We start from the raw sequence: 27,907 nt of genomic DNA, 5'->3' as shown, positions 1-27,907 counted from the left end.
AAAACATTACTAACATAAAGAAGATTCAAAAGGTATTTCCGACTAGAATAGATTATAATTATTTACATAAAGATAGGTCTATTAATGATTTTTCTAATAATGTGTTTTCAAAGTTATTGTATGAATATGTAAAGACTATGGACGTAAGGGACTGCTACGTATGCATGCAGTTACCTGCATCTGTGTCAGAGGGAGTGACTTATCATCACCTTCCAGCAACGTATGGAATAGCATGTAGTGTGATAGCAAGCTTATTTTATGAGACAGGTAAATTAGAATATTATTTTTCAGATGTAGATAACATTTTTGCGCAAGTGCCTGCTAATAACAAACTAAACAAAGTAAGATCTGCTAAGGTGAATTTTTCTTAGAAACTAAGGAGCTAACATTAGAGTATATATTTAAAAATAAATTGACATGCAGTTTGAAGAAAGAAGAAAAGACATTCCTAGACATGGTCGAGGAAAGGAGATTGAAAATGCGAAGAAAGGCATCTGAAGGAAAAGGGGAGAAAACAGTTTGGGATGTAGAAATGGAAAAACATATGAAGGGGGAGTCTAATCCAACTTTGGCTTTGGATTGGCCTCAGAAAGGGAAACTGTGTATAAGAAGGAATCAAACGGCGTATGACAATTATTTTGTAGGGAATAGTGAGTGCCATGATACATACCGAATCATGGGTGGATGGGGATTTAAAGGTGGAAGAGATCCAGTTTTCCCTGGACTTTATTTTATCTGTGGGAACAGGGCATATTATCGTTTGCCAGACCATTGGTATGGCACATGTTACGTAGGCTGGTTTTTCCAAAAATCTTTCACATGGACAGAGGTAAAGATGGTGTACATAGTTTAGGTAATCACTTAGTACATAGGAAAAGAGAATCTTGGGCAGAAATTGTAGGTGACATTTTTGGAGCATTGATACCAGCAGTGGGAATATCTCTGAATGCGAACAATATTAGAAGATTATCAACAGTAGTGGATCGCTTGTCAACAAGCACCGCTTGTTACGATTCCGTTCCCCAGTTCAACTCTCCTCAGGATTCTGGCGATGCAATAGGGGTTCCACCTCTCGACACCCCCAACTCCTGCACTGATGGCACGGAAGGTTAGGGTGATCAAGTGAGGGAAGGGAAGGAAGGGAACAGCAGGGAGTAGAACCTGTAAAGGAAAGACAATCTACAAACACGAAACAATAATAAAGAAATGTCATGGAAGACTACTCTCTTACATTCTCACTAATGGCTACGCTCTTTAATTCTCACTGCCAAGAAAGATCCCTTCTTGGAATATAAACTCATACAACCATAAGTAATACCAAGAACACCAATCTGTATTCTTCTTCACATATATGTACTGTCACTTAGCACAGCCCACTTCATCACACACATTCATTCATGGTATGACTGAAATTGAGGTAAAATAAATAGTGCCCCTTCCCCTGCGTGAATCGGTAATGTCCGGAACATGCTGCCCAATAAACTTAGGATAAACGAACTGCTGTGTTCATTGGCCTCACACAGCGTTTTTAGAACAGGTTCAGAAACAACACCCCCCTATAATTCGTGAGTCCAAAACAAAAGGTCTTTGGAGCTATGGTTACGTCACCGCGGGAGAAAGGTGCCTTGAATGCTAGGATACGGCCTCCGCCTACACACTCCCTTGAACAAAGTCACAGACCATGTGTGTAGGTAGGCAAAGTTTCACTCATACACCATAGAACAAATGGGGGAAACGGGAGCCTTGGGAAAGGAACGTAATGTGTAATGTCTCAGACCAGGGGTGTAGGGAGGGGAGTTTCACTCCTACACCATAGCATCAATGGGGGAAAACGGGAGTCTTGCAAAAGGAACGGAATGGGTGACGGGACACTCCCCCGCCGAGTGCGAGGACACACACTTATCTGATTTGCTCCGCCGGGAGCTCCAGAACCCTGGTGGCTTTCTTCTCCTCAGGAACGAGACTTCGGAAGTGCTCAGGCAAGGCGACAGAGACTGGAACCAGCTTGGTCACTCGCCGCAACGGAGAACCGGCGACGAGCTCTCTTTCCACTCGGGATCCGGAACGGCTCGCTATCCTGAATTACGCACGACGTCCTGTGCGGGCGTCGATCCTTTTGAACACGCGACTCCTCCCCCATCCAGTCCTTGCGCATTATGGGGGTTGTAGGCCACGCAGCCGCGCACAACCCGATCCCTTACAGTAGGTCCCCCGCCCCAGCGCCTCCTAGAACCGGGCTTGTCCGGGTGTTGACGATAAAAGGCACGGATTCGGGCCGGTGCATGCACGTTGTCGCATGGTTCCCATGAATCCTCTTCTGAGGTGTACCCCTTCCACGAGACGAGGTACCACAAATGTCCCCTCCGGTACTTGGCGTCCACAATACGACGCACCTCATACTCCTGTCCTGTCTCCTTCTCTAGCTCAGGGGGCTGCCTCTTCTGCCCTCCCACCGCCGGCTTCAAAAGACTACAATGGAAGACCGGGTGGATCCGAAGAGAGCCCGGAAGTCGCAGTTTGTAAGCTACTGGATTGATCTTTCTCACCACCTGGTACGGGCCAATGTACTTGGGATGGAAAATGCTACGCAGTTTGAAGCGTATATTCTTTGTGGACAACCACACCTTGTCCCCTTCTCGATACTGCGGTCCCTCTGCGCGGTGCCTGTCTGCCCATCGCTTGTATGTCAGCTTGGTCTTGATCAGGTGATTCCTCAAGGAATCGTGCCCCTTACGGAGCGCTAGCATGTGTGCCTGGACCGACGGTTGAGTGTTCGATACTCGTGGCAGGGCTATCGGCAATATCCGTGCACTGAAACCAAAATTGGCTAAAAAGGGAGAGACGCCGATGGAGCTATGCGTCGCGTTGTTGTAGGCCAATTCGGCCATCCATAACAGGGCGACCCACGAGTCTCGTGCCTCTTCCGCGTAACATCTCAAGTATTTTTTCAGCGTTTGGTTCAACCGTTCTGTTTGTCCATCCGTCTGGGGATGGAAGCTGGTGGATACTGCTGACTCGATGTGTAGGGAACGACACCACCCCTTCCAGAAGCTGGCTATGAATTGGGGGCCTCTGTCCGACACTATGACCTGCGGGACTCCATGTAAACGCACCACGTGTTGAAGCAATAAATGCGCTGTTTGGCCCGCTGTAGGGAGATTTTTACAAGGGATGAAGTGACCCATCTTTGTCAGGCTGTCTACTACCACCAGAATAGCTGCATACCCCTGATCCACCGGAAGTCCGGTAATGAAGTCCAGACTGATGGTCTGCCATGGTAACTGAGGTGTGGGCATGGGAACTAACTTGCCCCTGGGTTTGGATGTATCCGATTTACCCCTTGCACAGGTCTCACATGCCACTACCCAGTTCCTAACGTCCGGTACCAGCGAGGCCCACCAAAAGTATCGTTGTACCAAAAGGGTGGTTTTGTGTATGCCGGGATGACCGGCCAACGGAGACTCATGACACCAAGCAAAAGCCCTTTTCCTCAGGGCCTTTGTAGGGAGAAACAACCGTTGCTCCTGAAAAGGAAGCCCCTGTCGGATAGACCGCTCAGGTCCGTGATCAGCCCACCTGTTCCAGGCTTTCGGACTCTTGCTGTGCCGTATGGTATCCAGATATTTCTCAGCCTGTATCACACAAACTACCTTGGAGGATGGGATGATAGCTGCCTCGGATCCATCAACTTCCTCTCCGGTGGTTAACATCCTGGATAGAGAATCCGCCTTCCTATTGTCCGCTCCAGGTCTGAAGGTAATGATGAAATTATACTCCTCGAAGAAAAGCATCCATCTCATTTGTCTGGGGGATAGGCGTCGGGCGGTTCTTAGGTACTGCAAATTTCGATGATCGGAGTACACCGTGATCGGAAACCTAGCCCCCCATAAATATGGACGCCACTCCTGGAAAGCCTTCTTTATGGATAGTAACTCCTTTTCGGCGATGTTGTAATTTCTTTCTGCTGGGAGAAGCTTCCGGGAGAGATAAGCCACAGGATGCAGCTGTCCTGTTTCCTTGTCCCGTTGTGACAATATGGCTCCAACTGCTTCGTCAGAGGCGTCGGCCTCCACTATGAAAGGAGTATCCAACTTAGGATGACGTAACACTGGTGCTGAAGTGAACGCTCTTTTTAGGAACTCAAAAGCCTTTCCAGCGGCGGGAGTCCATTCAAAAGGCACTCCCTTTCTGAGAAGCCTGGTGATCGGAAGGGCCTGTTGCGAGAACCCCTGTATAAAGCGTCTGTAGTATTTGGCGAAGCCAAGAAAGCACTGCGTTTCCCTAACATTACCGGGGACCGGCCACTCTTGTACCGCTTGGATCTTTCGTTCTGACATACTCATTCCCTCAGGACGAAGAATCACCCCCAAGAATTCCACTTCTGACACACCAAACTCGCACTTGCTCAGCTTACAGAACAAGCGCTGCTCTCTCAAGACTCGTAACACTTGTCTCACATGTTCTGTGTGACTGCTTACAGATTCCGAATAGATCAAAATATCGTCTATGTAGACCACTACTGTCCTATCTACATAGTCCTTTAGTACGTCATTTAAGAAGTACTGGAATGCCGCCGGGGCGTTGCACAACCCGAACGGCATTACCAGATACTCAAAAAGCCCATAGCGTGTCTTGAAAGCGGTCTTCCACTCATCCCCTTTGCGTATGCGCACCAGGTGATATGCGCCTCTAAGGTCTAACCTCGTGTATATTTTCGCCTCGCGCACTTGATCCAATAAGACGGGAATGAGCGGCAGTGGATACCTATTGCGAACGGTGTTCTTGTTCAGCATGCGGTAGTCACAACACGCTCTCAATTCCCCATTGGCCTTTGATATAAAAAACAAAGGAGATGCGGCAGGAGACCGGGAAGGACGAATAAACCCTATCTCCAGGAAGTGATCCATATAAACCCTGAGGTACGTGGTTTCAGGCTCCGAGAGAGCATAGACTCTACACACCGGAAGGGTGGCTCCTTCCACTAAGTCTATTTGGCAGTCGTAGGGCCTGTGAGGTGGAAGCGACTCTGCCTGCGTCTTGCTAAAAACTTCGGCAAAGCGAGAGTATTCAGGGGGAAGACATACCTCTTTCTCCGCGGCTGTGGCTGCTACGAACGGGCATGCCAAGGCGGCCGCACACGACCCCCATCCCGGAACCAGATGTTCCTGGCACTCCTCAGACAAGAACAGTACCTGTCTCTTTCTCCAATCTATGGTCGGGTTGTGTAGACTAAACCAGGGCATCCCCAGGATCACCTCATACTGAGGCGCTTCTATGATGTTCAAGGACACTGTTTATGTGTCTTCCTTCTCCTACTCTGGTAGACAACCTGAGTTGTTCTGTCTGTTCGATGAGGAGACCTGAAGTGAGTGGTTTTCCGTCTACCGCCAGCACTTCCTCGGGGATTTTGCGAGAAACCTTCCTTATTGCCAATTGGTCTACCAACCCACTATGTATAAAGTTTCCTGTGGCCCCTGAATCCAACATGGCCTTAATCTGATGTGACTGTGGGCCGTTCTCTAACCACATAACCATCTCAATATGTCTTGCGGTGTCCCCCTGACTGACAGTGGCCAGAGAAGGGATCCTCCAAAGCTGCTCGCCTGTATTCTCAGGAGTTTCCAGCGATACGTCGTGCAGATCCGGACTCGTGACCGAGGCTAGGGTTTTACGATTCCGGTTATTCCCACCCGGTCGTTTGGGTCTAGCTGGGCATTCTCGGACATAGTGTCCCTTCTTTCCGCAGTACATACAAAGCCCCTGGGTTCGCCTACTCTCCCTTTCCACTCGGGATAGTGGAGCACGAATGGCACCCACCTCCATGGGCTCTGGTACCACAGCTTGGCTGGTCGCTTCATTCCTTGCTCTATCACCCCTGAACCTCTCACCGCCTCGATCTGCTATGCGTCCATCCAACCGCAAAGCTAAGCTGACCAAATCGTTGCAAGTCTGCGGTTGAGGATCTATTCTGGCTATGACATCCTTAAGCTCTCCACATAACCCCTGGTAGAAAAGAGACATTCTTTTCTCTTCGGGCCATGCTGCTTCAGCCACCAATCTATTGAAAGTGGTCAGATATGTCACTAATTCTGTCTTTCCTTGTTTTAAAGTTAGAAGCTCTCTGTCCGCACTGAAGGTGGTAGTGCGTCTGTCAAATACCCCCTCCAGGGCGGCTCTAAACTCGTCCCAATCGGACAACACACGGTCATTATTTCTTACTAGCGGCACCGCCCAATTGGCTGCGTTGCCCGCTAAATAAGAAATGGCAAACGCCACTCTGGAGTGGTTAGTCGGGAACGAGGACGGCCTGCAAGAAAAATGCATCAGGATTTGAGTCAAGAACACCTGTATCCTTTGGGGGTCCCCTGTGTACCTTTCGGGGTTGGCTAACGGAATGGGTGGGGGCACGGTGACTTGAATGGGAGGAGTTCCAGGGCTAGCATTAAAAGGGTTTCTCGACAACCGTTCTGCTCTGTCCCGTAACGCCGCTGTTTCTGTCCTAGAGGCCGCCAGTTCCTGTTGGACTGCGGCTAGTGCTTGCAACACCTCATCCATACTGTACCCTATCGCACCCCCCCAGAACCGGGAGGAGATTCAATACTTGGGTGCGTAATTCTGTTACGATTCCGTTCCCCAGTTCAACTCTCCTCAGGATTCTGGCGATGCAATAGGGGTTCCACCTCTCGACACCCCCAACTCCTGCACTGATGGCACGGAAGGTTAGGGTGATCAAGTGAGGGAAGGGAAGGAAGGGAACAGCAGGGAGTAGAACCTGTAAAGGAAAGACAATCTACAAACACGAAACAATAATAAAGAAATGTCATGGAAGACTACTCTCTTACATTCTCACTAATGGCTACGCTCTTTAATTCTCACTGCCAAGAAAGATCCCTTCTTGGAATATAAACTCATACAACCATAAGTAATACCAAGAACACCAATCTGTATTCTTCTTCACATATATGTACTGTCACTTAGCACAGCCCACTTCATCACACACATTCATTCATGGTATGACTGTAATTGAGGTAAAATAAATAGTGCCCCTTCCCCTGCGTGAATCGGTAATGTCCGGAACATGCTGCCCAATAAACTTAGGATAAACGAACTGCTGTGTTCATTGGCCTCACACAGCGTTTTTAGAACAGGTTCAGAAACAACACCCCCCTATAATTCGTGAGTCCAAAACAAAAGGTCTTTGGAGCTATGGTTACGTCACCGCGGGAGAAAGGTGCCTTGAATGCTAGGATACGGCCTCCGCCTACACACTCCCTTGAACAAAGTCACAGACCATGCGTGTAGGTAGGCAAAGTTTCACTCATACACCATAGAACAAATGGGGGAAACGGGAGCCTTGGGAAAGGAACGTAATGTGTAATGTCTCAGACCAGGGGTGTAGGGAGGGGAGTTTCACTCCTACACCATAGCATCAATGGGGGAAAACGGGAGTCTTGCAAAAGGAACGGAATGGGTGACGGGACACTCCCCCGCCGAGTGCGAGGACACACACTTATCTGATTTGCTCCGCCGGGAGCTCCAGGACCCTGGTGGCTTTCTTCTCCTCAGGAACGAGACTTCGGAAGTGCTCAGGCAAGGCGACAGAGACTGGAACCAGCTTGGTCACTCGCCGCAACGGAGAACCGGCGACGAGCTCTCTTTCCACTCGGGATCCGGAACGGCTCGCTATCCTGAATTACGCACGACGTCCTGTGCGGGCGTCGATCCTTTTGAACACGCGACTCCTCCCCCATCCGGTCCTTGCGCATTATGGGGGTTGTAGGCCACGCAGGCGCGCACAACCCGATCCCTTACACCGCTGGAGGATTCTTATTGGTTAATACTGAAATCATTGCCATGCGTGCTATGGTAATGCAAAATCGACTTGCCCTTGATATATTATTGGCAAAAGAGGGTGGAGTCTGTGGAATGCTGAAAGTTCAACATTGTTGCACTTACATTCCAGATGAAAGCAAAGATCTGAAAGTTTACATTAAAAATATTACTGAATTGCATGACGAAATTGTACCACTGGAGGTTGAAGGTGTTTGGGAAAAGATTGGGAAGAAAATTGCTGCTATTAAAAACTTCTTAGTGAAAATAGGTAGTACATTTATAGGTAAGATATTATTTCCATTAACATGTGTGATTTTTGTGTTATTAATATTAAGATTAGGTTGCATGTGTTGTAAAAATAAGAAAACAAAGAATAAAATAAAAAGAGAAAAACTAACAAGAAAAGAAAAGGATCCAGATAGAGACTTAACAGAGATATCTTTAGAAGAATGGAAAGAAAGTATGTATAAAAAGGCAAAAAGAGATGAAGAAGAAACTGAATTATGAATAAGAGCAAGAATACATTTCAATTTTTCCGTAAAAGGGTGAATAAATTAGTGTTGTTGTGGTGATAAAATCACCAAAGGGGGGATTTCTGGAGCGGGTTTCATTTTAAAAATGTTGTATACCCTCTCCATTTTGCATATTTTCATTAATAAGAATAATTAATTAATAATAATTGTACTAATTGTTTGCTGTGTGAATTGACCAACATTACTAATATAAGAAATACATGTGGGAATTGCATTTGCATGGCCTAATTAATACGTAAACAAATTTTCGTATGCATATTAATGATAAGATAATTAGAAATTGCGTGATTATATGTTGCTTTCGTGATGTATTTGTGATACATGCTTTATTAAAATGAATATAATCTGCATTAAGTGTTGCTTCTGCTAGATAAATACACACACATAAAGGGTTTAGTGAGGGGATAACATTTTATTAGTCATTTCCATGTATTAATTACGTTTTTGTGTTTCTTTGCTTAAGTTGACCATTTGAAGTGGCCACAAAATGGCCGACATCCCTATCAGACAAATTGACTTCACTTGTGAACGTCTCTGGGTGAAGTGCGCATGCGTCACCATCAGCAGCAGTGGCCTCTGAACGACCCTAAATTCGACTGTACCCACCAAGGACACTCTGGGCTAACAGCCAGCTGCACCGAAAACAAACAATGAAAGTTACTTCCACATGAAAATTTGAACTATATCTAAAGAAACATTTTCCGTGTGAGAATTTGGTGGAACTGATCTCATCAACCAATCACGAATATTCAAAATATTATTTGTTACTTTTTGGATTGTAATTTTACTATAAAAGATGGTAGAATAGAGAGGTTGAGAGCGAGACCCTTCCGAAGATTTTCAATTTCCTGACGTTATGCTGACGGAGAGGACGGTGACACTGCAGGACAGCTGTTTCCTAAGACTCTGACAGTATGAACTGATGACCAAGATTTTGACTTAGAGGACGACTTTTAGCCAGAATAGATAAATATGATGGTCTACTGCTTGATTAAACAGAAGATTCGATTTTCAATTATTTAGATAAAGATTTAAGATTTATTACAAGAACTGTGTTGGGTCGTTATTATGAAAAGTGTATTTATGTAAATAAATTATAGATTTAGTTATCACTTCAACCAGCAGCTAAGCTGATTCATGGCCTATTCTTGGGAGGAGTACTAAAAGGTGAGGTTTAGGCCTTAATAAATAGAGAAAGGTAGGGAAATCTATTAGGGATAAATGAGTACTTCCTTCCATTACAGCGAGTGGAACAACCGCCTCTTTGGAAACAGGTTAATAGAGGATGAATGTTGGTGTTATGGGTCCCACCAGCGAATGTAGTGATTGAGTGTGTCTGTGCAATCTATGACCTGTGACGAAAAGAGGGATTTTGCATTCCGCGCTGCAACACATGCATCTAAATTGGAGAAGAGATCCTTATGGTCAGCTGTGGATGATTTCAATGCTGCTGACAATTCAAATGAAGATGAGCTGTGTACTTCACACAATGGAGAACTGGAGTCTCCAATGAGCTTTTGGCAAGTACGAGTATGTCCCTAGCAGTGGCTGGTAGCTTGGAGCCAGGTTGTGGCATTTGTTTGACGCTTTCTGATGCAGTATCACAGGGAGCAGTGTCAGGTGAGACACTTTGACTTTGATTGTTGGTCTACGCTGAGACCTGATGCCTGTGGCGACTTTTCAACTGCCATTTTTAAAATTTAAAATAGAGGCACGAGTCATGAGTTACCTTATTGTAGGTCCCTCGTGCTCTTCCTCTTTCCGATTGTGATGTTCGTGGATGCACCGTGTATGCCTACCAACATATTGAGGCACTGGCGTGCCGTGAGCCACCCTGCATGACGTGGGACTGCGCGGCGCCATCTTGTGGAGGGCAATCGCCATAGTCAATCAATGATTATCAGCCTCTCAACTTGCCAACCTCCCATTTTGATAACCGTGTTTTTTTTCCTTACGTGCGTGGCGTCTTCAATAAAGTTGTATGGTGCACCTAGGGGTTTTCACATGATCCCGGTGATCGGCATGAGTATCCAACATAGGAATGAGGATGCTGTTTTGGACACTGGCGGTGAGTGGAAGTGTGTTTTGCAATTATCTACCATCCGGTGGCTGAATCAGTTTGTTTCTTTGCCTTCTCACACATAGGCAGTAAGAAAGATTCTACTCTTGTTCGGAAGTGGCAGAACGCGCATGAGAGACTTCAAGGAGTAGCAGTCATTTTACAACACAAACTGTGACTTGTATTTTTGTTATTGTTCGGCATGAAAATGTTCATAGTTGTTGTCATGTTTTTTCCCCATTTTCTGCCCAGTGTTGTGCTGCCATCTACTGCCAAGATGAAATATGACGTTTATGTATTTGAAATGAATTTTTAATCCACGTTCTCTTTTCTACATCAAGCATGTTCCGGATGAGAAATTTCTACAGTAGTGTCTTTGCCTTGCCAGTTCAATGTATTTAATGTTTAGTATCCATGCTTGAAGGATTTACGCTTAAAATGTATATGTGCCAGCTTCTACAGTTTGGATTTTGTTTCTCTATGGATGTCTTTGTCTAGTTTATTATAGTGGGTAGCTGTTCTATATTATCCCTTAAATTAGGGATGGGCATGGGTTTGGGTACGAGTCCCTTTCCCATAAAGCATTACACGCGGCCCCTACGCAGGGGTGGGTATTATAAGCTCTTTTCACATAGTGTTAAATGTATCACGCAGCCTCTACATTGGGGAGGGTTCATGAGTGTATTTCACTTTTACAGTTGTTTGTTCTGTACTATTTAGTAACCCTGACACGGGGTATGTTTATCGGGCCTCCGCCGATTAACATAACAGGTAACCCTTACACTGGGTTGGTTTTAGTTCATGGGTACGATCCCCATTTACAGTTGTTTATTTAGTAACCCTGACACGGGGTATGTTTATCGGGTCTCCACCGATTAACATAACAGGTAACCCATACTCTGGGTTGGTTTTGTTCTTGGGTCCTACGCGGGTTATGTTTTGGGATTTCTCCCATCAATATTACAGGTAACCCTTTCTCTGGGTTGGATTTGGGTTTATGGGTACGGTTCCCCTACACAGTGTGTATTTACATAGTTTATGGTCCCATATTCATGTATAAAGTCTTACTGGACTTTATGGGTCACAGTCCCTAGTGTTAGTACCTCGTATGAGGGGTGGAAGTTTGGTTTTTATCTCCTCTTTCACAGCAAATGTAAGTTTCCTTACGTGAGGAATATTGTCTATTGATTTGTTCCCTTTCAGAAGAGATTGTAGTTGCGCGTTTGTTTTTGCCCTCTGCAATTTACAAGGAACTTTGTTTTTTATATTTATTGGGAAAGGATGGGTTATTTTACTCCATTGATGTTCGTAAGGCATCCATTCTCTCTGTGAAAAATAGCTCTGACCCTCTCGTGATGTTTACTTTATTTCACATCCCTGGGTTTTGAACTATTTCCTGCATTTGTACATTTCTGTGTATAATTCTTCTTGTGCAGTATTTTTACTTTTTGTTTTCTTTTAAAAGGAAAGGGATGTGTTATGCCCTGCATAGTTATTCTATTTTCCACATTTCACCCTTTCTTCCTGCTGCTCAGCCAATGTGCATGTTTACTGTAGAATGTTGGGAATGCAGTGATGCATGGAATGTTGGGTGTCTGTGTGAGTGAGGAATGACAGTTAGAGAGAGAGGGGCTGAGCAGCAGGCAGGCTGTTCCTGGTGGGGTTTGATACTACAAGGGGTTTGCTGTGATATGGAACTAAGGCTTGACTACTGGCTAATCTATTTATACTTCACCTGTTACCTGGACTATCCCTATGATGTACTTACTTACCATCTGGATGTACTTGAACCAAATACAGATTAAAGGTAAATGTTAAATCTACTTGGCTACCAGCGTCTACTTTCTGCCATAAGGCACAACATATTTCCTAGAAGGCTTAGAATGAGGAATTTCTGACAGGACCAGAGTAGCAGCTAGCAGCACTGCCTAGGGGACTTAGAAAGAGGAATTACCAATGGGGCCAGAGAATAAGCTGCAGCACTGCCTAATAAACTTATAATGAGGAATAGCTGGTGGGACCAGAGTAGCAGCTAGCAGAACTGTCTGAAGGATTAGAATGAGTAGTTACCACTGGGACCAGCGAAGCAGCTGCTGCACTGTCTAGAGGACTTAGAATGAGGAATTACCAACGGGAGCAGAGACACAGCAGCAGCACTGTCTAGAGGACTTAGAATGGAAGAATTACTGCCAGGACAAAAGAAGCAGTGGCAGCACTAAGTAGAGGACTTAGACTGAGGAATTACTCATGAGACCAGAGACGCGGCTAGCAGCACTATCTAGGGGCACTGAATGAGGAATTACCACTGGGAACAAAGACACACCAGCAGCACTGCCTAGATGACTCAGAATGAGGAATTTCTGACAGGATCAGAGTAGCAGCTAGCAGCACTGCCTTGAGGATTTAGAATTAGGAATTACCAATGGGACCAGCAAAGCAGCTGCTGCACTGTCTAGAGGACTTAGAATGAGGAATTACCAACGGGAGCAGAGACACAGCAGCAGCACTGTCTAGAGGACTTAGAATGGAAGAATTACTGCCAGGACAAAAGAAGCAGTGGCAGCACTAAGTAGAGGACTTAGACTGAGGAATTACTCATGAGACCAGAGACGCGGCTAGCAGCACTATCTAGGGGCACTGAATGAGGAATTACCACTGGGAACAAAGACACACCAGCAGCACTGCCTAGATGACTCAGAATGAGGAATTTCTGACAGGATCAGAGTAGCAGCTAGCAGCACTGCCTTGAGGATTTAGAATTAGGAATTACCAATGGGACCAGCAAAGCAGCTGCTGCACTGTCTAGAGGACTTAGAATGAGGAATTACCAACGGGAGCAGAGACACAGCAGCAGCACTGTCTAGAGGACTTAGAATGGATGAATTACTGCCAGGACAAAAGAAGCAGTGGCAGCACTAAGTAGAGGACTTAGACTGAGGAATTACTCATGAGACCAGAGACGCGGCTAGCAGCACTATCTAGGGGCACTGAATGAGGAATTACCACTGGGAACAAAGACACACCAGCAGCACTGCCTAGATGACTCAGAATGAGGAATTTCTGACAGGATCAGAGTAGCAGCTAGCAGCACTGCCTTGAGGATTTAGAATTAGGAATTACCAATGGGACCAGAGAAGCAGCTTGCAGCACTATCTAAAGAAGTTAGAATGAGGAATTATTGACAGTATCAGAGTTGCACCTAGCAGTTCTGCCTAGAGGACTAAGAGTGAGGAAGTAGCATTGGGACAAGAGAAGTAGCTGCAACACGGTCTAGAAAACTGAGAATGAGGAATTACCACTGGGACAAATGAAGCAGCTAGCAGCACTGGTCAGAGGACTGAGAATGAGGAATTACCGCTGCGAACAGAGACGCAGCTGCAGCTCTGGCTAGAGGAATAAGAATGAGGAATTATCACTGGGACCAGAGAAACCATTAGCAGCATTGGCTAGAGGACTAAGAATGAGGAATTACCACTGGGAACAGAGATGCAGCTGCAGCACTACCTAAAGTAGTAAGAATAGGGAATTACCACTGGGAACAGAGAAACAACTGCAGCACTGCCTAGCGGACTTAGAATGAGGAGTTACTAATGGGACTAGAGTAGCAGTTAGCAGCGCTGTCTAGAGGACCTAGAATGAGGAATTACAGATGGGACTAATCTAACAGCTAGCAGCACTGCCTAGGGGACTTAGAATGATTAATTACCATTGGGAATAGAGAAGAAGCTAACATATTTGGTTAGAGGTCTTAGAAATAGGACTTACAACTGGAACAAAGACAAAGCGGCAGCACTGCCTAGAGGACTAAAAATTAGAAATACCAATGGGGACAGTGACACAGCTGCAGCACTGTCTAGAACACTTAAAATGGAGGAATTCCGGACAGGACCAAAGAAGCAGATGCAGCACTGAGTAGAGGACTTAGAATAAGGAATTACTGATAAGACCATATAAGCAGCTAGCATCACTGTCTGGGGGACTTAGAATGAGGAATTCCACTGGGAATAGAGACACACCAGCAGCACTGCCTAGAGGACTCAGACTGAGGAATTTCTGACAGGACCAGAGTAGCAGCTAGCACTACTGCCTATAGAATTTATAATTAGAAATTACCAATGGGACAAGAGAAGCAGCCTGAAGCACTATCTAAAGAAGTTAGAATGAGGAATTTCTGACAGGATCAGAGTTGCACCTAGCAGTACTGCCTAGAGGACTAAGAGTGTGGAAGTAGCATTTGGACCAGAGAAGTAGCTGCAAACTGTCTAGAAGACTGAGAATGAGGAATTACCACTGGGACTAATAAAGCAGCTAGCAGCACTGGTTAGAGGACTGGGAATGAGAAATTACCACTGCAAACAGACACAGCTGCAGCACTGGCTAGAGGAATAAGAATGAGGAATTATCACTGGGACCAGAGAAGCCATTAGCAGTATTGGCTAGAGGACTAAGAATGAGGAATTACCACTGGAAACAGAGATGCAGCTGCAGCACTACCTACAGTACTAAGAATAGGGAATTACCACTGGGAAAAGAGAAACAACTGCAGCACTGCCTAGAGGACTTAGAATGAGGAGTTATTGAAGGGACCAGAGTAGAAGTTAACAGCACTGTGTAGGGGGCCTAGAATGAGGAATTGCAGATGGGACTAATCTAACAGCTAGCAGCGCTGCCTAGGGGACTTAGAATGAGGAATTACCATTGGGAATAGAGACACACCAGCAGCACTTCCTAGAGGGTTTAGAATGGAGGAATTACTGACATGACAAAAGAAGCAGCGGCAGCACAATGTAGCGGAATTAGGATGAGGAATTACTGATGCGACCAGAGAAGCAGCTGATGCACTGCCTAGAGGACTTATAATGAGGAACTACCAACAGGACCAGTGAAGCAGCACTGTCTAAGGGATTTAGAATAAGGTATTGCTGATGGGACCAGAATAGCAGCTAGCAGCACTGCGTAGGGGACTTTGAATAAGGAATTACCAATGGGACCAGAGAAGCAGCTGGCAGCACTGTCTAGAAGACCTAGAAGGAGGAATTACCACTGGGATTAGAGAAGCAGCTGCAGCGCTGCCTAGAGGATATAGAATGGGTAATTACTAATGGGGCAAGAGAAGCAGCTAGAAGGACTGGCAAGGCAAATAAGAATGAGCAATTACCACTGGAACCAGCGATGGCACAGCAACACTGTCTAGAGTTCTAAGAATGAGGAATTACCAATGGGACCAGAGAAGCAGCTGGCAGCACTGCTAGAGGACTAAGAATGAGGAACTACTACTGGGAACAGAGACGCAGATACAACACTTCCTAGAGGACTAAGATTAGGGAATTAGCACTGGGAACAGAGAAGCGCTAGCAGCAGTGCTGAGAGGACTTCGAATGCGGAATTTCTGACGGGACCAGAGAAGCAGCTAGCAGCACGGCCTAGAGGCCTTAAAAAGAGGAATTACCTACAGGACTAGAATAGAAGCTAGCAGCACTGCCTAGAGGACTAATAATGAGGAATTACTAATGGGACCAGAGAAGCAGCCGCAGCACTGCCTAATAGACGTAGAATGAGGAGTTACTGACAGGACATTGGCAGCAGCTAGCAGCACTGTCTAGGGAACTTAGAACGAGGAATTACCACTGGGAATAGAGACACACCAGCGGCACTGTCTAGATGGGTTAGAATGAGGAATTTCTGACAGGACCAAAGAAGCAGCTAGCAGCACTGCCTAGATAACTAAGAATTAGGAATTACAGATGAGACCAGAGTAGCAGCTTGCAGCACTCCCTAGAGGACTTAGAAAGAGGAATTACCACTGGGATCAGAGAAGAAGCTGCAGCACTACCTAATGGACTTGGAATGAAGAATAGCTGGTGGGACCATTTAGAATGAGGAATTAACACTAGGACCAGAGAAGCAGCTGCAGCACTGTCTAGAGCACTAAGCATGAGGAATTACCACTGGGAACAAAGATGCAGTTACAGCACTGTCTAGAGCATTAGAATGAGGAATTACCACTGGAACCAGAGTAGCAGCTAGCAGCACTGCCTAGGGGACTTAGAAAGAGGAATTACCACTGGGATCAGAGAAGAAGCTGCAGCACTACCTAATGGACTTGGAATGAAGAATATCTGGTGGGACCATTTAGAATGAGGAATTAACACTAGGACCAGAGAAGCAGCTGCAGCACTGTCTAGAGCACTAAGCATGAGGAATTACCACTGGGAACAAAGATGCAGCTACAGCACTGTCTAGAGCATTAGAATGAGGAATTACCACTGAAACCAGAGAAGCAGCTGCAGCATTGTTCAGAAGGGCTTAGAATTAAGACTTACCACTGGGATCAGAGAAGCAGCTGCAGCACCGCCTAGATGATTAAGATTGGGGAACTACCACTGGGACCAGAGTAGCAGCTAGCATCACTTGCTATAGAACTAAGAATCATTAGAACATTGGAATGTGGAGCACTCCATTGTAGACAATGGAGTGCTCCGTGCTTCTACGGGCCGGTAAAGGCCCGCAGAGCAACATTCCAATGTTTTACAAAAGCCTCTCGAAGCTTGAGTGGATTTAAATCTCCTCGAGCTTCGAGAAGCCTTTGTTTAATTTGTTAGAACATTCTGCCCTCTAGTGGCAGAATGTTCTAATAGCCTTATAGCCCTTCGTAGCAGGGCTATACCGCTATTAAAGTCCCGCTGCTTTTGTTAAAGTCCCTCGCCTTCGGCTCGGGCCTTTAACGCTGCAGCGGGCCTTTAATAGCCGGTATAGCCCGCTACAGCGGGCTATAAGGCTATAGTAATTGCCACTCCGAACAGAGACACAGCTGTAGCACTGTCTAGGGGAATTAGAATGAGGAATTACCACTGGGACCAGAGAAGCAGCCGCAACACTACCTAATGGACTTAAAATGAGGAATTACTGAATGGACATTAGCAGCAGTTAGCAGCACTCTCTGAGGGGCTTAGAATGAGGAATTACAACAGGGAATAGAGACACACAAGCAGCACTGGCTAGAGGGCTTAGAATGAGGAATTTCTGACAGGACCAGAGTAGAATGAGGAATTACCACTGGGAGCAGAGACACATCAGCAGCACTGTCTAGAGGACTTAGAATCGAATAACTACTGCCATGACAAAAGAAGCAGTGGCAGCACTGAGTAGAGTACTTAGACTGAGGTATTACTCATGAGACCAGAGACACGGCTAGCAGCACTATCTAGGGGCATTGAAGGAGGAATTACCACTGGGAACAAAGACACACCAGCGGCACTGCCTAGAAGACTTAAAATTAAGAATTTCCGACAGGACCAGAGTAGCAGCTAGCAACACTGCCTAAAGGAATAAGAATGAGAAATTGACACTGGGCCCAGATGCAGCTGCAACACTTCATAAAAGACTGAGAATAAGGAATTACCACTGAGAGCAGAGAAGCAGCTACAGCACGGCCTAGAAGCCTTAGAAACAGGAATTACCTACTGAACCAGAGAAGCAGCTAGGAGCACTGCCTAGAGGACTAATAATGAGGAATTTCTAATGGGACCAGAGAAGCAGCTGCAGCACTGCTTAATTGACTTAGAATGGGGAATTTTTGACAGGACCAGAGAAGCCTCTAGCAGCACGGTCTAGAGGACTTAGAAAGAGGAATTACCTACTGGACCAAAGAAGCAGCTAGGAGCACTGCCTAGAGGACTAATAATGAGGAATTACTAATGGGACCAGAGAAGCAGCTGCAGCATTGTCTAGAGGACTTAGAATGATGAATTACCAGTGGGAATAAAGACCCACCAGCAGGACTGCCTAGGGGGCTTAGAATGAGGAATTACCGACGGGAGTAGAGAAGCAGCTAGCAGCACTTCCCAGAGGAATAACAATGAGGAATTACCACTGGGACCAGAGAAGCAGCTAGCAGCACTTGCTAGAGGACTGGGCATGAGCAATTACCACAGGGAACATAGACACAGCTGCAGCACTGTCTAGAGCAGAGGTGTTCAAACTGTTTTTCTTTGAGGCCCCCCCAAAGCAAAATATTTTAAAGTTGGACCCCTCTTCAAAACTCTATGGAACACTCTGGGGAGTGGAGGGCAGGGCTTAGCGCAGGGGGTCGGGGTTTATGAGATATTTTCATGGATACTTTTTCAGTAGTTCATAATCCATAATAAATCTGAAAGTTACATGAGCAAATTCATCAAACAAAAACAGAAATTGACCAACAAATGATGCTCCCCATAATCGGCGCCTTGTGTTCACCTTGCACACCTGGCGCCAATGCCACTACGCCTGTTGCAGTAGTGATAGAAAGCAGCGGCCCTGAGTAGAAGGATATCTCGTCTGTCTCTTTCACCCCTCTCCCATCAATGCCCGATAATCACAACCGTTTTGAAACAGGCTCTGTACCTTTTGGTTTTTGGGAGTTATAATCAGTAGAAACTCGGCCCAAGAGCATTGTAGTGGCCTCTTACCAGTTACATTACACAGGGTCAGATTTTTTGTTTTGTTTTTAGGCACATGGAGAGTAAGTGATGGAGCCAGGAAAGGCTTGAAATAATGCAGCCACTTGTAGCTCCACAAAGGTTTTTTATTATGGGAATGTGAGAGTGTCACCATCTGAGTTCTTGATCTTTTTAATGAACACTCATCAAAATGTTTATAGGTGTAGTCTGTTTACTTATTACTAAAATATATATATATATAAAAATGATGACTTGCATATTCAGAGTGTTTTCTGTCACAGGCTTGGAACTTTTTAGCACTATACATGCACATGCCACTATTCCCCACTGCGCCAACCAGGATTCAGTTTTTTTATTTTCTGGCAGGCCCACTGAACATATGCGATTCTGCTGCATTTTCCACATAATTATGGATTTTTACGTATTTGCCACTTAATCAGTCATCTGCTGCATAATCTGCAAATTTTAAGAAAAAAAAGTTTCTACCTCGAACGGTTTAAAGGGTATTAGCAATGTGTTGCCAGACAGTGGACAGCCCTTCACAAAAGGTGATTAGTCACCTTTGAGTTGCTCCTTGCGGTATTTCGGTGGGAAACTGGTACTAATGAAATTAAATCTTTGCCCAGACAATACTATCATGAAATGTGCCACATTAAGTTGTATTATTTGCATTTTCTTGCAACATTATTTATTTAACCCTTCCGCATAACTTTGGTCTTTTTCTGCTGTATAATTCTAGTGGTGCTGCTTTCTGGCCAAAAAGAGACATCTATTTGTAACGAAAAAGGGGTACCCCTAATAACGTTTCCTATATCAGGGTCGGCATAACATATATGAAAAGAACCATATAGGAAACACACTAAACAGTGGACAAAATACATATATAAACATGTACACACCTATGGGTAAATATAATTCAAAATTCATTTTTTATTCAATATTTTATATTAAAAAGAAAGGGAAACAGTTTATATACATATACACATCAATTAATAAGACCACAAGTATTGTATCAATCTCTTGTTGGGTCAATTGTCAAATGATATAATCCCGTCTTTAAAGTATAGTCAATGATCTATACATACATAATTTTATCAATCCAATGTCTATATTCATATATCACATTTACAATGAATATCCAAAAGCTATGGCTGGAGGGCAGGATCTAGATGAAATAAGCCCCCAGAAAAAATAATTATTCCTGAATTGTCAATGCTATGTATAGGGCAGAGATTATCGGAGAAAGCGAACATACTTACCCTAACACAATAAGTCAATAGGAATAATGAGAGTGGATTCTTTCTGAACAGCAATAATCCTGCAATAATGACAAATGGAGTGTGCTTTACTACAACTCAATAATGGTATAGCCGCTTTATCTTACAAGGTGGCCTCATTATCCTACGGTATAATATCTGCCCAGGACACGTTCACCTATTTACTTGACTAATGGGTCTGTGTAGCTAACATATTAAAACAAGCCCTATCGCAAGACAGAGTGCTATGAATCGAGTACTCGCTCGATTGCATAATCCAATGGAATGTGTGTTATGAACATCATTCCCAGTCAGACGATATTTCAGATGAGCCGCCTTATTTACCTAATATACAAATTGCATTCATGCCGATGAGTGAGATCACCTAACTGATGTATAACACTCGTGTAATATGTAGATGCTGCTAACGGACTATGTGGCGCTGCACTGGGTCTCTTACCTTGAGACGATAAATGAAAATAGAATCAACGAGACGTGGCACAGAGACACCCCAGCAGCACTGCCTAGAGGACTTAGAATGAGGAATTACTGATGGGACCAGAGAAGCAGCAGTGCCTAGAGGATTTAGAATGAGGAATTACTGATGGGACCAGAGAAGCAGCAGTGCCTAGAGGATTTAGAATGAGGAATTTCTGACGGGACCAGAGAAGCATATTAGCAGCACTGCACTGCACTGCTTAGAGGACTTAGAATTAGGAATTACTGACAGTATCAGAGTTGCAGCTAGCAGCACTGCCTAGAGGACAAAGACTGAGAAAGTACCATTGGGACCAGAGAAACAGCTGTAACACTGTCTAGAAGACTGAGAATGAGGAATTACCACTGGGACCAGAGAAGCAGCTGCAGCACTGGCTAGAGGACTAAGAATGAGGAATTAGCACTGGGAACAAATATGCAGCTGCAGCACTGTCTAGAGGACTAAGAATGAAGAGGTACCACTGCATCCAGAGAAGTAGCTAGCACTAGGGGCCAGAGGGCTAAGAATGAAGAATTACCACTGGGATCAGAGATGTAGCTGCAGCACTGCCTAGAGTACTAAGAATAGGGATTCACCACTGTGAATATAGAAACAGCTGCGCTGTCTAGAGGACTAAGAATGAGGAATTACTGAAGGGACCAATGTAGCAGCTAGCAGCACTGCCTAGGGGACTTAGAAAGAGGAATTAGCGACGGGACCAGAGAAGCAGCTAACGGCACTGTCTAGAGGAATTAGAATGGGGAATTACCTCTGGGACCAGAGAAGCAGCTGCAGCAAAGTCTAGAGTCTTAAAAATGGGGAATTATCAATGGGACCCGAGACACAGCCACAGCACTGTTGACAGGACTTAGAATGGAGGAATTACTGACAGGTCAATAGAACCAGCGGCAGCACACTGTAGTGGACTTAGAATAAGGAGTAACTGATGAGACCACATAAGCAGCTAGTAGCACTGTCTAGAGGACTTAGAATGAGGAATTACCACTGGGAACGGAGAGGAAGTGATACTGAAGCACACTTAACCTATAGTCCAGTGAATAGGAAGCTATAGCTATTTAGTTCAAATGTTCCAGAAATGTTCATTCCAGAACAGACCAAAGTATCACGAAGTCCTTGATTGTGAACTTGTATACAACAACTGGCAGCTGACACCTGTTTCGTCTCAGAGTGACTTTTTCAAGGCTCAGCACAAGTCATCATATACAATAATTATGGGGAATGCCCAAATATGATAAATGTTGCAAAGCAGGTGAAACTTCACTAGTTGTAAATATTGAATCTTCTCAAAATTTATTATAAGTAGATATTCTCTAATGTTACTGCTAAACAGGTAGACATCATGTTGTGGTCAGTCAAGGTGTAGTGAAGCGCGTACTCAGAAGTATGTAAGATTGTAGCCATGATAAGCTTCCAGCTGTGTCCTGGATTTTGTCTGTGTACACCTTTTGAACAAAAAATATAAAAACTTCCAATTTACTGGACTATTATTTACATGTGCCTTGTTTTCACTTGTTCTCTACTGGGTAGTTATAGTTAGGACAGTGTTTTCATAAAATAAGCATTTTTTTGGTTACCTACTATTGTACTATTGCACCATTTGACCAATAATGAACATTTGCAAAAAAATGTTCATTCACCTGAGCTCCTTTTTCAAATGTTTTGGGGTGATCCATCAAGCAGGTGCTGAGGAAACGGGAATCCCAAAACTAGTTTTACCCATTCAATCGTCCATATGCAAATTTAACAAGGATACCTTAAAAATGACTGAATAGAATTACAACAAATTTTGCAGAAAGCTAGATCCACGATGCCACTTAAAAAACATTTTTTTTAAAGTGTGGTCTTCTGCGCAGGGTGGGCCAGGCAGATGTAATTTCCTTGAGGAGGCATTTGAGGCCCCCTCCCTGAGCCTTCCTGAGGCCCCAGGAACCCCATATCCCAGTGCTGATTTTAATTCCCTCCCATATTACATCATGGTCTTTGACATCATTGATAACATGACTGCAACAACTGAAATGGCATCATTGATGATAACACTGTGCGTGACGGGGACGCATGTTATAGTTACTTTAGGGCAGGAACTATAGTTACCTGAGATAACTAATTGGTGAAATTTAGTGGTTTTATTAGTTTAAAACGGTATGTTTTAACTAACATTTTCACCTCGCTATACCTGCCCTTTTAACCTTTGTTTTTTTCAGTGAAAATATATCACTGGGCCTCCTTTTAATGCAAAAAATGGATATAAGGCCATATACCCCAAATAATCTGCTGCAGAACAGGTATCTCAAGTTTGCTAATATCACTTGCATCAACACCAATAATTTTCAATGATCCTAGAGCTGAGACAAAGTCCTTGGGTCGTGGGGAGGAGTTCTGTTCCTCTGACAGGAAGACCATCTGGACAGTGCCCAATAATTTTACTTTTATGAGGCCTACACTGTCACAGGCAGATGTACCCAAAACTTGGCCTTCCCCCTCCTTTGTCCCTCTAGTCAGCTAGGTGCCAATCCCAGTGGGAGAGATACTGCCCCAAGAATCGGTTTTGAGTGACCACAGATGAGTGATTGCTCATTTCCCTGGCCACGCTTCTAGGGAGGGCACAGTAGAAGAAAGGTGCTGCCGTGTTGGATTTAGGTAGAGAGGCACACTGTGATATTGTTTGTAATAGGGCACAGATGAACTGCTGCTAAAGTGGGTAGGGTTACCCCTGGGAACTTTATACCACACCTCAACCCACAGGCTAGTGCCAGGCATAAATGTGGCATCCCTAGCCACCCTCTTCAGAATATTAATGGACCTGTGGAAGACAGAAGAAGGACTGCACCTGCTGTTGAGACCTGTGAGGAGAACCCTAAGGTCTGGGCCTGCTCCCACTTATACATACCCAGGATAAAGAAGTGCATTCCAAGGGTCAGTTGACTGACCTCCTAACCCACAAGAATAAAAAGGTGCAAGAAGCCCTTTGTATTAGGAGCTCAGCTTATCAGTTCATACTGGCGCTACCCCAGACTCTGCCGGTGGCTTATGCTGGGGTGAATCTTGACCCATGTGCTGTTTCTAAGGTCCTGAGACCCAGGCTGCCAAAGTGTACTACTACTAACATCCTGGGACTTGGAAACTTTCTACAAACTGTTTATCTGAAGAAATATCAAGAGACTAGGACCAACCTGCCCAGTCGATCTGACAAAGGTGCATCACCACTAGGCCCGACTTCACCCTATCTCTTGCTATGTTCTTCTCTCTAAGCCGGAGGCATCCAATTCTGAGGCCTCTTTGGTTCCCAACGTTAGATTCATCAGCGTCGCTTTTGGTAGAGAAACAATTGACTCCGTAGACCTCCGGCGTGTGATAACTTGAACTTCTGCCAGAGCTTTTTCCACCTAAAACCGATGGTTTTGGGGAGGCACCATCTGGAAGCTGGAATCCATAGATGTTGAGCACTTTCTGTCAGAGCAGGCCCCACTGCCTGCTTTAATGAAGGCTACTGAGGCCGGGAGGTAACTTTACCACCAAGACGAACCTGGTCCCCTCCAGTTGGCGCTTAATGTGCTATTTTTTTTTTTTTTTTTTTTTTTTTTAAAACCTTTATTTGTGCATAGTAAAAGAACAAATACGGGCCTACAACCATCAGGCCGGCCACAATACGGTTGAGCACAGAGACAAACAATACATCCCCTGTGCGTCAAGGTCAAGATTAGCAACGATTCAGGATTCATACACTGGAGGGATCCTTGACACCGGGGGAAGGAGAAGTGAAGGTTAATTTTAAGGTTTTCAAAAAAAAAATTTTTATCGAGAAAAAAAGGCAGTAAAGGATAGAAACAAGGAGATTCGAGTCCGCAAGTCGGCTTCATACACTGGAGGGCAGCAGCATCATTAAAACAGCCATAGAAAATCTCATACAGTAAGGCGATGCAGTTAGATAACAGGATCATCACAGTAGTAAATACGCACCCCCTAAAAGCCGCCCCCACTCAATCCACCCCACACCCGGACCCCGAATCGAAACAAGTATAGCGCAGAGACATGAAAGAAAGAGGCCCATAGAACTAAAAAGAAACAGTAAATTACCCCCCCACCCTACACCAATGCGGAGGCTATGGCCTACCCCCCCCCCAGCATAGTGCCTGTCGCCCAATGAACCCGAAATATAGACAAGAGAGAAAGTAGGAATAGAGTAAAGAAACTAAGAGAAGAAAGAAGAAAGGAGGTGGGGAGGAGCCCACGTATCCTCGGAGCGCCCGACACCACCGGCCAACCAATCCTCCACACACTGAAATCCCACTACACCCAAAGGCGGTCGTGTGAAGATAGCATGTAACACCAAGGCAAAGAAGGCAGACAGATCGCGACGAGTGCGCACAACATATGTAGACAATTCCAGTCCCAGTCCAGCCCGGCCGTGAAGCCATGATGATAGAGAGTAATCTAGCCCTGGCCCGATCGCGGGCGTACGATTAGACCCGCCCCCTCGTGAATGCCCCGCATCCCGAACAGACAAAGACAATATGGCCACTTGGGAGAAGATGGAGAAGTAGAGTCACAAAATGGCCGCCGATCATCTATGGAGGTCCCCTTGCACACCATATAAAATCCAGACCTGGCTTGTAAAGTACATGAGTTCCACATAAAAGGAGCCGTAGGCCACCGTGAACGGTTCCTCGAGGTCGCCAGGTGTAGTTCAGCTGGAAACTCCTGCGGGCACGGTGAGGCAGGCAACAACAAAGCAGGCAGCAATGACCGGGGAAACAAAGTGTCTGCCATTGAGCAGGAGAGCGATTGATCCTGAGCGCCGGGAAAGCCAAATGAAGACACCAGTGTAGCACCGTTATACCCAGTCGTTGCTTCCCCGCAGGAGGACCACAGCACTGGCAGACTCACGTCTTGTTGATCACAAACGGGGCGCTCACGGCCCGCAGCAGACAGTGTAGAGTCGAACCGCTCACTCAGCGTTTGCAAGCCGACACACAATTGCAGACGAAAGTCCCGCAGGGCAGCCAGAACGGAGCCGTATGTCAGCGGAAGCTGCGTCCCCACAACGGCAGCAATCCGGGACGGCACTGGGGAGCTGGAGTCTGGTAGAGGGAGGGCGAAGCGGGCAGCGGGCGAGACCGGAGCATCACCCCCCAGCAGCGAGCAGGCAATCAGCGCCATGTTTTACCGTTGAACGGTACCGTGGCCAGGGGGGGGATCGTGACAAGGAGGCAATTCCCAACAGGTCTGCGCCGCAACAGGTGAAAGCCAGCAGGCGCTTCCCCTCCCTCGGGCTCTCTTTGCAGCCGACTAGACCATAGAAGAAGGGGGTCTGCAGCCTTCCACAGCGTGGTCCACAGAGCGGGGTAGGAGACCCGCCACACCGGGGCTTACCCTCTAGCTCCAGCCCGTCAGGTGCAGGGTACAGGAGGTGTCCGGGCGTCTCTCTCCCGGCTCTTCTGGCGACCGTACGTGGCGTGAGGCGGGATCGGGACCTCGGGCTCAGATTTGCACCAGCGGGTCCGGTGGCTGCAACGCTTCCAGAGGGCCGGCCGAGGCCACAGTAGAGCAAGGGTCCAGGGCGGAGAACAAAGGCACCAAGAACTCCGGCATCCGGGCGGGCTAAGACTTCGGGAAAGCGACGGCGCAGTCAGCGCGTCGTCGCACGCGTTGCACCTCGAAAATCGGCAAGGATAGGAATCAGGATGATAGTCCGAGGCCAAGGGCCGACGGAGCCGGGCGCTCAAGCGACTGCTCCGGTCGCCATCTTGGCTCCTCCCCTAATGTGCTATTTTTATATAAAACTTTAATAATTCATATCTTTGGTTCCCATTATTTTTGTAATTTTAGTGTCATTTTGTTAATTAAATTATTCTCTATTTTTAAATATTGTAGTGGGATGCTTGTGTTTTAGATGTTTGAACTATTTTGGTACTTCTAAATGTTTTTCCCATTTTCTTAAATGAAGCTTGTCTGCTCTGTGACATAGCTACCAGGGGTTGAACTCAGGTTTAAATTACTGAAACCTGACCTAAAAAGAATAGTGACATCTTATTGTCTTCTAATTGCAGGTTCCTTAACATGTAAAATTCCCCAGGTGAGAGCCTGGATCCGTAAGCATTCATAGTAATTCCTTTGTGTGTCTGTAGGTGGCATTGTAGGGCTCTGCGTCGGATCTGTCCCAACCCGGATGTGACGTCGGGGGCCCCATATGTATGCTCCACCTCCACTACTTTGTTTATGCGCCTGTTGACGCAGATCCATAGCTTATTAGAATCCTGGTAGAGATTTTTCCCTCAAATCTTTTCCAGTGTGCAAACAATGTCACCTCCTAAAACCACAAGATTGAATCCCACAATGTCTGTTTATTTTTCCCGTGCTTCAAACCCAACTCGATGTTGTGTCCATTCTGCACAAAGATGAACAAGAAGGCCATCTGCCATTGCTATGGCAAACTTGCCGTTGCCGAATTCAAGAGATCGAAGAAGCACCCCTGATCATAGTTGATGGTGTGACATTTCAAGTTGAGTGTGCAGATGCATCCGAGGTCGCTGTGGTGACTTGTCATCATTGAGGTCACGGGGTTCTGCAAAGTCTAGGAAGTTGCAAAAGAAGCATGATGAATCATAGCATGGGTTTCCTTCATCCTGCCACTCTCCCCACTTGCAGCAATGCAAAGCCCCAGGTGCCTCTTGGCCATGGAGTTGTTCGCCCTACCCATGCAGAACCAATCCCAACGCTAGTGCTGCTTTGGTCTCGCCCTGAATGGACTGCGATGCCACAACAGCTCATCCTTTGGAGCAACAGTTGGTTCTGTAGGAGAGTACAAAATTACTTTTATAAACCTCTTTGTTTCAGGTTTAACTAGGAATAGCCACATATGTGGCGTAACCATTCAGATTAGTAATTGTGAAGAAAAATCACTGACACCGAAGATTTTGAAAAATGATGTGGTATATTAACTCTCATATACCATAGAGATTTTTACAAATAATGACGTACCATAACTCCACACAGGACCATCACTTAACATATACACAAAAGGAAACATGGATATAATGAAAATGGACACAGTGTATCACAACTAAAAAACCTATAATATACGTCAACGTTTCGACCTAATAAAGTCTTGCGTTCAGATCAAACATCACCATGCGTCTTCATCAGGACAATGAAACAAAAAGTGTGGCCTGTGCAATAAAGGATAGTCGGTGTCAGGGATGTGAATCAATCCAGTTAATTACTGTAGTGAGATCTAATCACCTTATGAAAATGACCTCTAAATGGGCTTTGTGGCTTACTAAAAAATGTAG

The sequence above is a fragment of the Triturus cristatus genome, chromosome 4_1 (assembly GCF_964204655.1).
Source record: "Triturus cristatus chromosome 4_1, aTriCri1.1, whole genome shotgun sequence".
Classification (NCBI taxonomy): Eukaryota; Metazoa; Chordata; class Amphibia; order Caudata; family Salamandridae; genus Triturus; species Triturus cristatus.
Note: the sequence above shows the minus strand (reverse complement) of the source record.